Here is a 14,081-nt window from a genome sequence, read left to right as displayed (position 1 = left end):
TGCAGGATACCTGCAATGTTAATGCTTCGGAAGGAGAGGTCAGTATGGGTCCTAGGTGGAAAAGAGATACCTGTGGGTGCAAGGTTGAGGGAGAGGTCACTGTGAATGCTGGGGAGGGTGAGGTCACCATTGTCAGGGAGACAGCATCTTACCTGCTCCCACACAGCTGCGGGAATGGTTACACTAGGATTCCCGTGTGGGACCTCTATACTCCAAAGTGTCTCAGATGGGGAGGAGCTTCCCATGGGTGGGCAGGGCTTCCCACACACAGTGGGCGGGTTTTATCACAGCAAGGGCCTTTTCGCAGCCAAAGGGGCCTTTTATGGATTTATAAAAAGGGGGGTGCTTGGGCACCTAGAGCCCTAGAACCTTTGTGCCTGCTTGGAAAATAGTAACTGCAAAAAAACTATTCTGATAACTGCTGATCAGCCCTCTGTATCAACTTAGAGGAATTTCAGCCTATTCCTTCTTCAGAGATGTTGTGCGACCTCGTTACCAATAAATATAAAGTGAAACCTTTATTTTTATACTGTTCTGTCAAAGGAAATTCCTGTCTGTCCCTCCGACAAGAGCAAAATGGTGTGAAAAGTGTTACCACATGAGACCGTTAAATGGTTATTATATGTTGAATCCCATTTGCACTGGTAACAAAAATTTTAACCTGTGAACCTTTTTGAATTTTCAGTATTCCTGAATGAATATGATCTGACATGATCTGTTTTATATGCAAGTCCTTAAACCAGATAATGAGAACCGAGATAAACAAATAAGTCCAGAACATTCTGTTTGTTTATTTCTTCACTGAGGAAGTCAGCCAGGGTTCCATATAATTGTGTGCATAGAAAGTGTGGGAAACTTTGCTTCCAGTACTGTGTGTGTCTCCCAAGGGCTGCATAGACTGCATGGAAAGATTTCTGAGAAGTGTTGATCCGCCTGCGCCTCAGCTTGGAGGAATTTACGCCAGTTTCTGCTTACAGAAGATGAGCTCAGGCATGTTGGTGGGCGTCTTTGCCCATAAACCTAAAGTAAAATGTTTAATTTTATAATGTGCTGTCAAAATAAATTCCTAACTACCCTTCAAAAAAAAAATAGTGTAAATTTTGTTTCACCACATAAAGCAATTAAAACATTATCGATGCTGAATCCAAAGACATTTCTTCTGACAACAAAATTAGCAAATACCGTATATACTCGAATACAAGTCAAAGTCGTGTATAAGTCAACTGCAATAATCAACCTTTTTAACTGGAATTTTTTATTGACTCAAGTATAAGTCTACCCAGCAAAGTTAATGGCTGCGCTTGGGGTTCAGGAGGGGTTAATAACTGCACTGCATACAGTATTGCAGCCATTAACCCCTCCTGTATCGTAAGTGCAGCCAATACTCCATCCAGGCTCCCAAGTACTGCAATTATTCACTTCCTTTCATGCAGCTCAGTATTTTCCCTCTGCCCCTTTCCTTGTTAATTGTTGTGGCCAGGACTTATAGACCTGTGTTTCCTGACATTTCCTTTCCTCAAAGTTGCACTTACCACTGGGTAAATTGCTGCAAATGGGAATGTCACTATTAGTACACACATTACTCATTGGGCTCAGTGTTTCATGTGACTCGTGTATAAGTCGACCCCTATACTTTTTGCGTTTGTAGAAGCTCCATGGTTAACTGCTGTTAAATACATCACTTTCAAAGTATCCTGGACAGCAAATACAGTCTGGGGGGAGTGGCCAGCAGGCAATGTGAGAGGACGTGTCTCGCAAAGCTCCCGGCTTGATCCTGGCTATTTGATCCTGGTAGGAGGCTTTAATCACCCGCTCACAATCACAAATACTCCCGGGGATAAGGCGAAGTGACAGAGACAACACGGACCCCGCTCTGAAGCACTACGAGGCAGACATGATGAAGGGAAAAGGCAAGGAAGAGAAAGGCCCTGCTGAGACGCCGCGCAAGCAAGATGGCGCTGTCTCGAAACAAACACGCTCGCAGACGGCAAGCTCCTCAACTGAGGAAGTAGCGGCCAGACTGGAAAAGTATGCCAACAAGGATGCGAGGTCAGTAAAGAGCAGTACGCAGGGGGAACGAATACAGCAAGCCAAGGCATGTGCGGAAGCTCGGGGGATACAAGAGGAGGAGGTAGCAGATAATCAAAATGGCGCTGAGGCTGCAGAGCAGGAGTGGGAAACTAACAGTCAGTTAGAAGTACCTGCTGCAGCTAACAGAATTGCAAGCGCTTAGAACTCCGATAGCCCCCCTCCCCCCAAAGAACCATCACTGAGTGTTATACTGGCGGCAATTCATACAAGCAATGACGCTATACTATCCCTCACACAGCAGACTGGGGGATTGAAGGAAGAGCTGATTATTATACGACAAGATATGTCCAACATCAGAAAAATAACTTCTGAGTTGGAATCAAGAGTAAGTGAAGTAGAAGACTCTCTGGCCCCTGCATTAAGGGACCTGGTAAGAGTGATCAAGCACTCCATAGCCAACACAGATAAATCAGACGACATAGAAGATAGGCTGCGCAGAAATAATGTGAGGATCGTGGGCCTACCAGAAAAGGTGGAGAAGTCAGAGCCTACTGCATTTATAGAACAATGGCTCATAGAAACATTCGGAAGGGAATCCTTCTCTAACCTCTATGCTATAGAAAGAGCGCATAGAGTCCCAGCACGTCCTCCTAAACCAGGGGCTGCACCAAGACCGATATTAGCAAAATTACTGCACTATCAGGACAGAGAAGCAATTCTGAAGTATGCTCGTCTAAAGGGCAACATCAAATATGGCGATCACAAAATATCCTTTTACCCAGACTTCTCGGCTGAAGTCCAGAAGCAGAGAGCGAAGTTTTATGATGTAAAACAACGTCTACAAAAGCTGCAGCTGCAGTATGCAATGCTGTACCCAGCTAAATTGAAAGTGTTGGCAATGAATGAAGCTCATTTTTTTCTTTCCCCAAAAGAGGCCATAAACTGGCTAGATCAAAATGAACAGCATCTGGCTAAAAACTCTGCACTTGCAACAGAGGAAGCTTGACGGTCGTAGCGGAATATAAGGTACTGTTTTTGATTTCTCCTGTTCCCATAATAGAAGAAGATAGAGAACTTTGTTATTATAAGCCTACTACCTGTCAGGAACTATGATATCAAGGGATCAAGCGTATTACTCACCCAATGGCAACTTGAATAATAAAGGGGGAAGCCACCTAAACAGGATCGCTATCCTGTCTTAACTTTTGTGATAAGCCAATGGGTTGGGAGTAGAAGATCACACCTTTTCTTCTGTGAGGAACGTTCCAAACCCCATTGGCAAACAAAGAGAGTACACTTCGGAGAACGTAATTTAGTAGCACCACCATACTAGCAATCTGATCCAGTGGTATATTTAAATAACCGTTGATTCTATATATATATATATATATATATATATATATATATATATATATATTCTGAGTGAGGATCACTATGTCAGTTAAGGTGTGCCTGCTACAATATATGGTGGTAGGAGGAGATAGTTATGTTTATGTTGATACTATTTTATTTCTTTTTCCAATGCAGCAGCAACTGTTATTATTCGAATTGGGATAACCATGTACATTGGCTGATGATGATAACATCTAGAAAATATGGCTGAGGTTGTGGTGCTAAGCTGGAACGTGAGAGGTCTGGCGGATCCCATTAAGAGGCAATCCATCTTATCATTTATACAAAAACAAGGTCCCCTAGTAATCTGTCTTCAGGAGACCCACCTAACTCTACAAACGTTAAAATGGCTCTCTAAAAGATGGATATCTTAATCTTTCCACTCTACCCATACCTCATATTCGAGAGGAGTATCTATTCTTATTCACGCCAAACTAGGGTTTCAATTGATAAAATCGCATATAGATAATGAAGGACGATATGTGATACTTCATGGCAGATTTAACTCTGTGGAATGCATAATAGTAGCTATATATATTCCACCCCCCTTCTCACTTTCCAGCTTGAATAACATAATAGAACTGCTAAAAGACAAAATGTCTATACCCATACTTTGGATTGGGGACTATAACATGATTTTGAATCAAACATTGGACAGGTTTAAATCGAGACTGCAGGAAAGTCAATCTTCAACTCTGGCGAAACTATTGGGGGAACTTAATCTAGTAGACCTGTGGCGTAAAAGCCATCCCAATGATATGGTATATTCTTGTTTTAGCAGGACACATATGTCTCTCTCAAGAATTGATCTAGCTATCGGTAACTCTGAGATTCTACCTTATGTGGATAAAACAGAATATTTAGTACGAGCAATTTCTGATCACTCTCCTATAAGGGTCTGCCTAAAAACCCGCAATATGGCACTAAACTGAAGTTACCTTGGAAACTGAACCCGTACTGGCTATCATTAATTAATACCCACTCAGAAATTATTCAAAAAATGAATATTTTTCTCCAATTTAATAATGACTCCTCCAACCAAACATTAATGTGGGAAACGATGAAAGCTTTTTTGAGAGGTGTGTTTATTGCGGAAATTAATAAGATTAGATCAACTTCTAGAAAGAGACATGAATCCTGCATGAAAAAGGTAATGGAATCAGAGGCAGCCTTTGTGGCGAATCCAATGGAAAATCAAAAGGCAAGTTGGCTTCAGGCGCAGGAGGATCTAAATGAGCACCTTGCGACTAGGGCCAATCATAAACGCTTTTTCTTGAAGCAAGCTTTTTTTGAGCAAGGGGACCAGACTGGCTATTTACTATCGGTCGTCACTAGGTCTCAGGAACCCTCAAATCATATTGGGGCTCTTATGACTAACACAGGGGAGGCGGTATCAGATACAACTAGCATTTTAGGGGAACTGCAGAAGTTCTATATAGAGATATATAGTTCTAAGGTAAACTATGAAAAGGAAGAATTAGCATGTTACTTGAATGCAATCCCCCTTCTGAAACTTAGCGATGAAGACAGGGTCATGCTAGACGCTCCTATTGTATTGGAAGAATTAGAAATTGCAGTTGCAGCATTCCCAGCCAATAAAGCGCCAGGTTGTGATGGCCTCCCAGTCGAGGTATACAAGAGATATTCAGAAATATTGCTCCCAAAACTTTTGGGGGTCTTTGAGGAAATTTTTGAGAAGGGGAAACTGACTCAATCAATGTCGGAAGCAGCAATTATATTACTTCTGAAACCGGGGAAAGATGCTTTAAAAGCAGACTCATATAGACCCATTTCTTTATTGTCCACAGACGTTAAGATACTGGCAAAGGTCTTGGCGAACAGGCTAGCTAAAATAATCACAAATGTAATCAAATCAGATCAATCGGGATTTATCCCTTCAAAATCTACAGCCATCAATATCAGACGTACCTTTTTAAATATACAAACCCCAGCTGATAATAAGGGTGAAAGAGCGGTTTTGTCACTTGATATCGCCAAGGCCTTTGACAGTGTCGAATGGGTCTACTTATTGGGGGTTCTGCGGGAGATGCAATTTGGTCCAGTATTTTGTAATTGGGTGAAAATTCTATATGCTGCGCCTACTGCACGCCTCCGAGCGAATGGGTCTATTACACCAAAATTCACTCTGGGTAGGGGGACTAGACAGGGGTGCCCTCTGTCACCTCTGTTATTTGCAATTGCAATAGAGCCCCTAGCAGAATTGATAAGGACAACTAATACAATACAAGGCTTTAAATTTGGGACAATCAAAGAAAAAGTGGCATTATATGCAGACGACACACTTCTCTACTTACAAGACACTGGTAAATCACTTTCTGAAGTGATGTCAACTCTACGCATATTTGGGGAATTTTCGGGCCTAAGGGTTAACTGGGAAAAATCATCAATTATGCTTATAGATAAACCATATAGCTCTCTCCCGGAGAACTGTGCTCAAATCCCTATAGTCTCATCCTTCAAATACCTAGGCATTGTAGTAACCCCAGACCCCACTCTACGAACAATACAATATTAATCCTCTGTTATTAAAAATTAGACAAAAACTAAAAACATGGTCTAAGTTGCCTCTCTCTCCTGTAGCAAGAACCAATTTGTTAAAAATGGTCTCCATGCCACAGTTATTGTATGTGTTACGTTTCTCAACATTTTATTGGTATGTACCCCTTTTAAAACCCTGTACTCACCAAGTACCCCTTAGCATAGTAAACATTATCACAAGTACCCCTTGACAAATATATTTTTAATCGTAGTACATGATAATTGGTTCTAAACAATTTCCAAGCATGTACTATTGCTTTTTATTAGCTAAAACACCAAATTGGCATTTAAATAAGATTTATAATTTTCTGAAACTCTAAAATTTGTTATTCTTGGTTAAGTATATTAAGCCCGAGTACCCCCAGGAACCATCAGGAGTACCCCCTGGGGTACGCGTACCACACGTTGAGAACCTAGGACATAATGCCCCAATCTGGCTTAACTTGAAACTATTTAAGACCATAGATAAAATTTTCAGAGACTTTATCTGGGGTCAGGGTAGGATTAAAATCAAATTGCAATATTTGCAGTACTCCAAAGAAGAAGGGGGGCTGGCAGTTCCAAATGCGTGGGTCTATTTCTTAGCATCTCAAGTCCAACATTTGATCGGATGGGAAAGGGAGGATCTGGTCGACTCCAGTAGACTATTATTAAACCACTTGACGGGGTTTGACTCAATATACGCGGCATTAGAAGCAGAAATATGTGGATTTTTAGGCACTAAAATCCCCACTTTACTATTGATGCTAAAAATCTGGAATCGCCTACGTACTATGCAAGACATTCAGGGTCTAACAACATATACCCCTCTGAGCAATAATAAACGGCTGTCTGAATTAGCAAACCTATCTTTTTTAAAAATTTGGGCAAAGGAGGGAATTTCTTCAATAGAAAAGGTCTTAACGCAGGGAAAGCTAAGAACTTTATCTGACATATTACAATTAATGGGGGAAAGCAAAATACTCCCCTGCTAGAATATCAATATCTTCAACTTTTTCATGCATTGCATAAACAAAGCTCTACCCATTCCTTGATACTTTATCCATCTCCCACATTTAATTTAATTGCACAATACACTGCAAGGAGTGGCTTCATTTCATCAAGTTATAGTATTATACTCGGTCAATTCTTGAAGAAATTCCCTCTTAAATGCTATTCAGGCTGGGTTCAGGAGTTGGGGGGTCTGACCGAGGAAGATTGGAAAGAGATTTTGCAGGTAGTCCCAATGGTCTCGTCTAATGCTTCCCAAAAACTGTCTCAGTTAAATATAATTCATAGAAACCTACTAACCCCCAAAAGAATGTATGTAATGGGCTGCCGGGAGGATCCAATTTGTCCGAAATGCAAAAGAGACCATGTGACTTAATACACATGCTTTGGATCTGCCCTAAACTACAAAGGTATTGGGCAGAGGTTCTAAATATAATTGATAAGGCTTCAAAGCAAAGAGTTACTAGAACATTTCAATCCTGTATACTGGGGCTGCTGACAGGGGTGGGGGCACAAGACCAAACTCAATTAATGCTACAACGGTTAGTGTTTCAAGCAAGAAAGCTTATTCTGGTTATGTGGAAGGACTCTAATCCGCCAACAGTTAATATGTGGGTAAAACAAGTAAACATATACTTAAAGCTGGAGAAATTAATATACACACATAGAGGGGCCCGTAGAAAATTCAAAAAATCTGGGCTGGCTGGTTGGATACACCTGGTCTTGCGGAATTTTCCATGATAGAAGACAGATTGTTTGGGAGAGCGGGATAAGTTCTCAAGAATGGGCACGGGTATCTGATATAGATGGGGGGGACCAGAAATGAGCATCTTGTATAACGGAAACCACTCAGCTGGAGTCTTTATGTATTCATGCTCTGTGATGGAAATGTATGGTTGTACTCCTGATAAGTATGTTGATTTTCCCCATTGAGTGGGGCACAGTTTTGCTGCTGTATTTTGGATTATGTTGCACTTTGTTCAAAATGTGTTAAATTGTTCCTTTCAATGCTTTAAATAAAGGCTGATTTAAAAAAAAATACAGTCTGTTCCTTCCCCTTGCAGACAGAACAGCAGGATGATGCAATTTAGGCCTCTTGCACACTGCAAGTGATTCCGATTCAGATTCCGCTTTTTAATAAGTTTTTACATCAGATTCCGATTCCGATTTGCAGTTTGCTCCCTGCACACTGCAAATCGGAATCTGAATCGGATGTAAAAACTGATTAAAAAGCGGAATCTGAATCGGAATCACTTGCAGTGTGCAAGAGGCCTTAAACAGCAGCTGCCCCAGCTAAACAGCCTGCATCTGACTTTCTCAAGTAAACTGATTCTAGTCATGGGAGTCAATTTTTAAGACAAGATTTTATCTGTACAAGCCTCATTTAAAAAAATAATTAACATTTGAGGGCTTAATACAAACTATTTGATAGTAAATTTAGATCTTTGCTTGAAGATGGTCTTTAAAGGACCTCTGTCGCGAGAATATTAAAATTTAAAATATATGTAAACATATACTGTACAATTAAGAACTACGTTTCTTCCAGAGTAATATGATCACTAGTGACCTTAGCCCGTTTAAAAACGGGCTAGGTCTGTATACGCGCACCCGCCCGCATCTGCCACACACCCGCATGCGCGCACCCGAAGCATGCGCACGAGCCGCGCGCGCACCTGCCGCACACCTGGCCGCCCGCTCACACGCCCGGCTGGCTCCGTCCCTGTCGTCCTGCCTGTGTAAGACAACTGTCCCTGCTTACGCAGGGACAGCTGCCTATTATTATATAGGATAAATTACTTTTCTCCATTGTTGCTGTCACTTATAGTAGGTAGTACTAAAATTTGACAGAACCGACAGTTTTTGGACTAGCCAATGTCCTCATGGGGGGTTCACAGAGACTTCTTTAATTTCGGAACGCGCTTAGTGAATGGCAGTTGCTCCGTCCAACTGCCAAAAAAGTGTGCGGTGAGCAGGGGAGGCTGGCCAGCATCTTTGTATAAATCTTTTTCAGGGAGTGTCTTTATAAAGAATAAAGGCCATGCTGAGAATCCCCTGCAGAGAGATGGACCAGCCCAAAACCTGTTGGTAATGTCAGATTTCTACTACCTACTGTAAGTGACAGCAACATAGGAGAAAAGTAATGTATGGCTCATTTTACTCGGGAAGAAACGTACTTCTTATTTGTATGTGTTTTAAATTTAAAGATTTTCGCGACAGTACCTCTTTAACCAATTAGGGACCGATGCAGTACAAATCTACATCGGGCGGGTGGCGCTGCGATTCTGACCGGATGTAAGCTCTACGTCCCATTCACCGCGCGCCCCCGCCCGTCCCTGCCGCAATGTGCTGCCCTGCCGCCTCTATGACGGCAGAGCACTGTGAGCCGGGCAGGAGCCGTTTTCATTGGCTCCTGGCCCTGTCATTACTGTAAGCCGTTCCCATTGGCTTACATTGAGTGACAGGGTCAAGAGCCAATGAAAGCAGCTCCTGACCGGCGCACAGCGCTCTGCCGTCATAGAGATGGCAGAGAGAGTAGCCTGCGGCGGGGACAGAGTGACGTGACCGGTGGGAGCAACGGATTATTGTGGCAATTCACCTCTATGCAGCGTTTTAGCGTACCAGCAGCCTCTGGTCCTTAAAGAGACACTGAAGCGAAAAAAAAATGATGATATGATGATTTGTATGTGTAGTACAGCTAAGAAAAAAAAACATTAAGATCAGATACATCAGTCTAATTGTTTCTAGTGCAGGAAGAGTTGAGAAACTCCAGTTGTTATCTCTATGCAAAAAAGCTATTAAGCTCTCCAACCAGGGGAGGGCTGGGACCTTTTGGCCTGGGGGGACAACACAAACTAGAGGCCCGTTTCACGCCATCCCCAGCCCAAAGCCATATCTTTCTTGTGTGCGCACACACACACACACACACACACACACACACACACACTCTGATGCCTAACTCCATTTCTCCGCACAATCTACCTGTCTGTGTCTGATGCCTAACCTTAAAGGAGTTATCAGGCTTTTTTTTTTATGAAAATAAGTGCTACTTATCCAGGGCTCGTCCAGCCCCAAGCTCCCAGCATGTCCCTCGCCGCAGCTCTGCAGTCAGCTGTTCGCTGCCGCTGCCTCCCAGCCCCCGGCGATGACGTCAGGCCGACTGCGCCTGTGCGAGCGGCGCTGTCAATCACCGCCACATGGACTAGAGTGTACTGTGCAGACGCAAAACTACTGCGCCTGCGCAGTACACTCCGGTCCACGTGGCGGTGATTGACAGTGCTGCTCGCACAGGCGCAGTACAGGCTGACATCCAGGTCGGACTGGTGCCATCGCCGGGGACTGGGAGGCAACGGCAGCGAATGGCTGACTGCAGAGCTGCGGCGAGGGACATGCTGGGAGCGTGGGGCTGGAGGAAGCCCCGAGTAAGTAGCACTTATTTCATTAAAAATGCCTGATAACTCCTTTAAACAACCCCCTCCCCCCCACACACACACCTACCTACCTGGTGATGCCTAACCCCACTCCTGCCCACCCACCATACAAACTACTTGTCTGACACCTACCCCCCCCCCCCCTCCAACTACCTGTTTGACAGTGCCTAACTGCCTGCCTCCCCCCTCCCCTGCCGCCAATCACACCACAAGAAGAAAAAACGTTCCCCCTCAGGCCAGGGTCAGAATGGGGATGATTATCACACAAAAAAAAACTCAGAGGGCACTGGCCTGGGCAGAGAATTGAATTTGACAGCAGTAGCAGGCAGGCAGCAAAGTGTGAGTAACTCAGTGACAAGAAGGGAGAATAAGTACAGAAACAAAATTTATAAAAAACCACCTTCTCCTCTAGCGACCTGGACCCGACCTCCTCTATCCTCCTGTCTCCTCAGTCCTACACCTCCTCCTCCTCCACAGCAGCAAGCAGCTATAGGTGGCATCTCCGACTCCCAGCCCCCCGAGTGTCCGACTCCTCCAGCCAGGACAGCCAGCCACTCGTAGCCGCAGCTCCAGGCCCCCAGCCCCCCCAGCACAGAAAGCTGAAGAGTGAGACAGCTCACTCCGACGACACCTCAGGCACAGCAGCACAGGGTAGGACTGTGTCCAACTCCTCCAGCCATTTAAGCCAGCCACTCGTAGCCACAGCTCCAGGCCCCCAGCCCCCCCAGCACAGAAAGCTGAAGAGTGAGACAGCTCACTCCGATGACACCGCAGGCACAGCAGCACGTTGCGGGCGGCAATGGCTCCAGGCGGGGGGCGGAGTCAAGCAGGGTCAACCCACCGGGCCGGAGAGGACCTAAGCTATTTGTGTCCTTGTGCCGCTCACATCCACCGCAGGCGCAGCCACGCACAAGGGCACACCACGGCCGGCCGCCTCAGCCCCTTCTCTGATTGGATACTTCAACTTGCCTGGAAATATCGCGCGAGGTTGCGATCCCTACTTCGAACCTGTCACCTGTGGTATGTCTGCGGCCACTGCGTATAGCAGCGGCTGGCCCTAATTACTTAAGATTCGGGCGGCCCGGGGGGCAATTGCCCCCCGTCCCCCTGGGCCAGTCCTCCCCTGTCTCCAACCAACTTGGTCGTGGAGAGGGCTGTTATCTGACTTTTATTATCTCAACTGCAATTGAACTGTTTACTTTTCCTCTAGCAGAGGAGAGTTTATTACTTTACAGACTGCTCTGAAAGACTCATTTTGAATGCTGAGTGTTGTGTAATCTGGACATATTATAGAGTGATGCAATGTTAGAAAAAACACTATATACCTGAAAATAAAAATATGAGAATATTTTCTTTGCTGCTAATCTTCTAGTAATTATTCATAGTACACAACCAATTCATTATATCATATATTTTTTTTCGCTTCAGTGTCTCTTTAAGGGGAACCTGTAGCGAGTAAAATTTAAAATAAACACATGACATAGCTGCAAATGAATATTACATACTAACCTCACCATCAGTTCCTCTCAGAAGCTCACCATATTCTTTTTACGGTGATCCCTTCCAGTTCTGACAATATTTTGTCAGAACTGAAATATACCAGTTGCTGTCAGTTATATATCTGCAGCGGTCAGTTACAACAATGTTCAAGGTAATGTCCATGTTTCCCTATGGCTCAAGTCGATGATATTACAGTTTAACAGTGTGCTGACCAGGAAGCTGTTATGGGGTAATGGCCATTTTTAAAATGGAGGACGGAGAATTCCAATGATCACAGTGGACAAATGGGACGCAGGAGAGGAGAAAGACATTGCGGAGTAGACTGCATGGGAGGCAAGTATGACCTGTGTATGGTCATTTTGACTTTTTATTTTCAGTTTAGGTTCTCTTTAACCTCCTTGCCGGTCTAAAAAATCCGGCAAGGAGACAGCGCCGCACATTTTTTTAATTTTTTTTTTTTTAAAAATCATGTAGCGAGCCAAGGGCTCGCTACATGATAGCCGCTAAGCGGCGGCATCCCCCCACCCACTCCGATCGCCTTCGGCGATCAGAGTATGCAGGGAATCCCGTTGAGAACGGGATTTCCTGCAGGGCTTCCCCGGTCGCCATGGCGACGGGGCGGGATGACGTCACCGACGTCATGGACGTCGGGACGTCATAGGGAATCCCAATCCGCCCCTCAACGCTGCCTGGCACTGATTGGCCAGGCAGCGCAGGGCTCTGGGGCGGGGGGGAGCGACTCGGCGCGGCGGATTGCGGCGGATCGGCGGCGAGCGGCGGCGATCTGAAGTTACAAGCAGCTAGCAAAGTGCTAGCTGCTTGTAACAAAAAAAAATTATGCAAATCGGCCCAGCGGGGCCTGAGATATCCTCCTGCGCAGGTTACCCCGAGCTGAGCTCGGGATAACCGGCAAGGAGGTTAAGGGGGCAGAGGCTGCTGGTACCGAAGTGGTTAAGTAACCTCATTTTGTTTATTAAATATTCTTATGTAGTTTACTACAAACTCACATATAATTGTTATTATTATTGTTTTATTTTTATTCATTCAAACTAGATGATTTGACTTTTGGCTAAAGTAAAATTTTCAGACAGGAAGAGTCTGGCTTGCCGTGATGTTCCCTCCTACCACCCTTGAGTTCCTCCTCCTTGCTGATTCATTCACTGAGGGTAGGTGCACAGATAACATAACATGAAAGGCTACATTTGATATCATGTTTTTTTATGTTGTGTGCATTTTTTGTAGGTTTGCGTTAGCGTTTTTTTTAACGCAGGTGCATTTTTCAAGCGTTTTGCATGTGTTTTAATGCAATTGTGATTCGCATATACAAAATGCATATGCGTTTTGTATGCGTTTTTCATGAGTTTTTTGTTGCGTTTTATGCAAATCACTAGGAAGACAACAGGAAGCGAAAATACATCAGAAAATAATTTTTTTAATCAAAAATGCATAGAAAAGTGCATGTAAAATGCTTACCATTGCATTTCCATTGACTTTCATTATGTGCATTTTTTTTGCGTTTTTGAAAATCATGCAACAAAACCAGCGTTTTTGAAAATGTAGGCAGTGAAAACGCATATGCGTTTTTGATATGCGTTTTTCCTGCAGCCCATAGACTTCCATTAGCAGCATTTTACGCAACGCTTGTGTTTCTGCTAAGTGTGCACCTAGCCTCAGTCATAGGAAGGAACATCACAGCAAGCCTTCCTCTTACTATCTGAAAAGTTGACTTTAGCCAAAAGTCAACTTTTTTAGGATAGATTACATGGACTGGTGGATTGAGGAGGCGGCAGACAATGCACAGAGGTATGCCGATCCAGCATGAACATGCAATTATGTATAGGTGGAGCAAAGAGAATAGTGCTCACAAAGTAGGGTTGCTAGAGGAACAACTAACAAATCAGGCAGACTGAGATGATGAACCTGTCTCCACTCGGGTACTCCCAGATATGCACGGAGTAGTCAGTCACTCTCTAATAAAAACTATGAGTACTGGCTGAGTAGCTGGGAGGCAATACCCCTCCAGAGGGATAACAAACACAAAAAGGGGAAATAGGTCCCGAAGGTGAATATAACCTCATGCCAAATGCGATAGCTAAGCCGATGTACGCAGGACATCAACATTCCTCTGTGCCTCTTCTGCGCCGCTATCAGACCCCGCAGGTGGCCGTAATCCTTCTTTAT

The 14,081-nt window shown here is 44.2% G+C and overlaps 2 long non-coding RNA genes across 3 annotated transcripts in view; one reads left to right on the top strand and one right to left on the bottom strand.

The window, feature by feature from the left end:
• Positions 1-14,081, bottom strand: part of LOC137518612 (uncharacterized) — a 113,999-nt gene that overhangs the window by 12,908 nt on the left and 87,010 nt on the right. The window contains exon 3 of one of the 2 annotated variants that reach the window (XR_011020859.1): positions 794-1,020. The exons of the other annotated variant lie outside the window; for it this stretch is intronic. This is a non-coding gene — a long non-coding RNA (uncharacterized lncRNA). Of the gene's footprint in view, positions 1-793; positions 1,021-14,081 lie in introns of those variants that run through there. 2 annotated transcript variants of the gene reach the window in all.
• Positions 1-14,081, top strand: part of LOC137518614 (uncharacterized) — a 221,861-nt gene that overhangs the window by 156,197 nt on the left and 51,583 nt on the right. The window lies entirely within an intron of this gene.

Source organism: Hyperolius riggenbachi, chromosome 5 (assembly GCF_040937935.1).
Source record: "Hyperolius riggenbachi isolate aHypRig1 chromosome 5, aHypRig1.pri, whole genome shotgun sequence".
In the NCBI taxonomy this organism is placed as follows: domain Eukaryota; kingdom Metazoa; phylum Chordata; class Amphibia; order Anura; family Hyperoliidae; genus Hyperolius; species Hyperolius riggenbachi.
The sequence above is the reverse complement of the archived record's forward strand: the minus strand, read 5'-3'. Positions and strand labels throughout refer to the sequence as shown.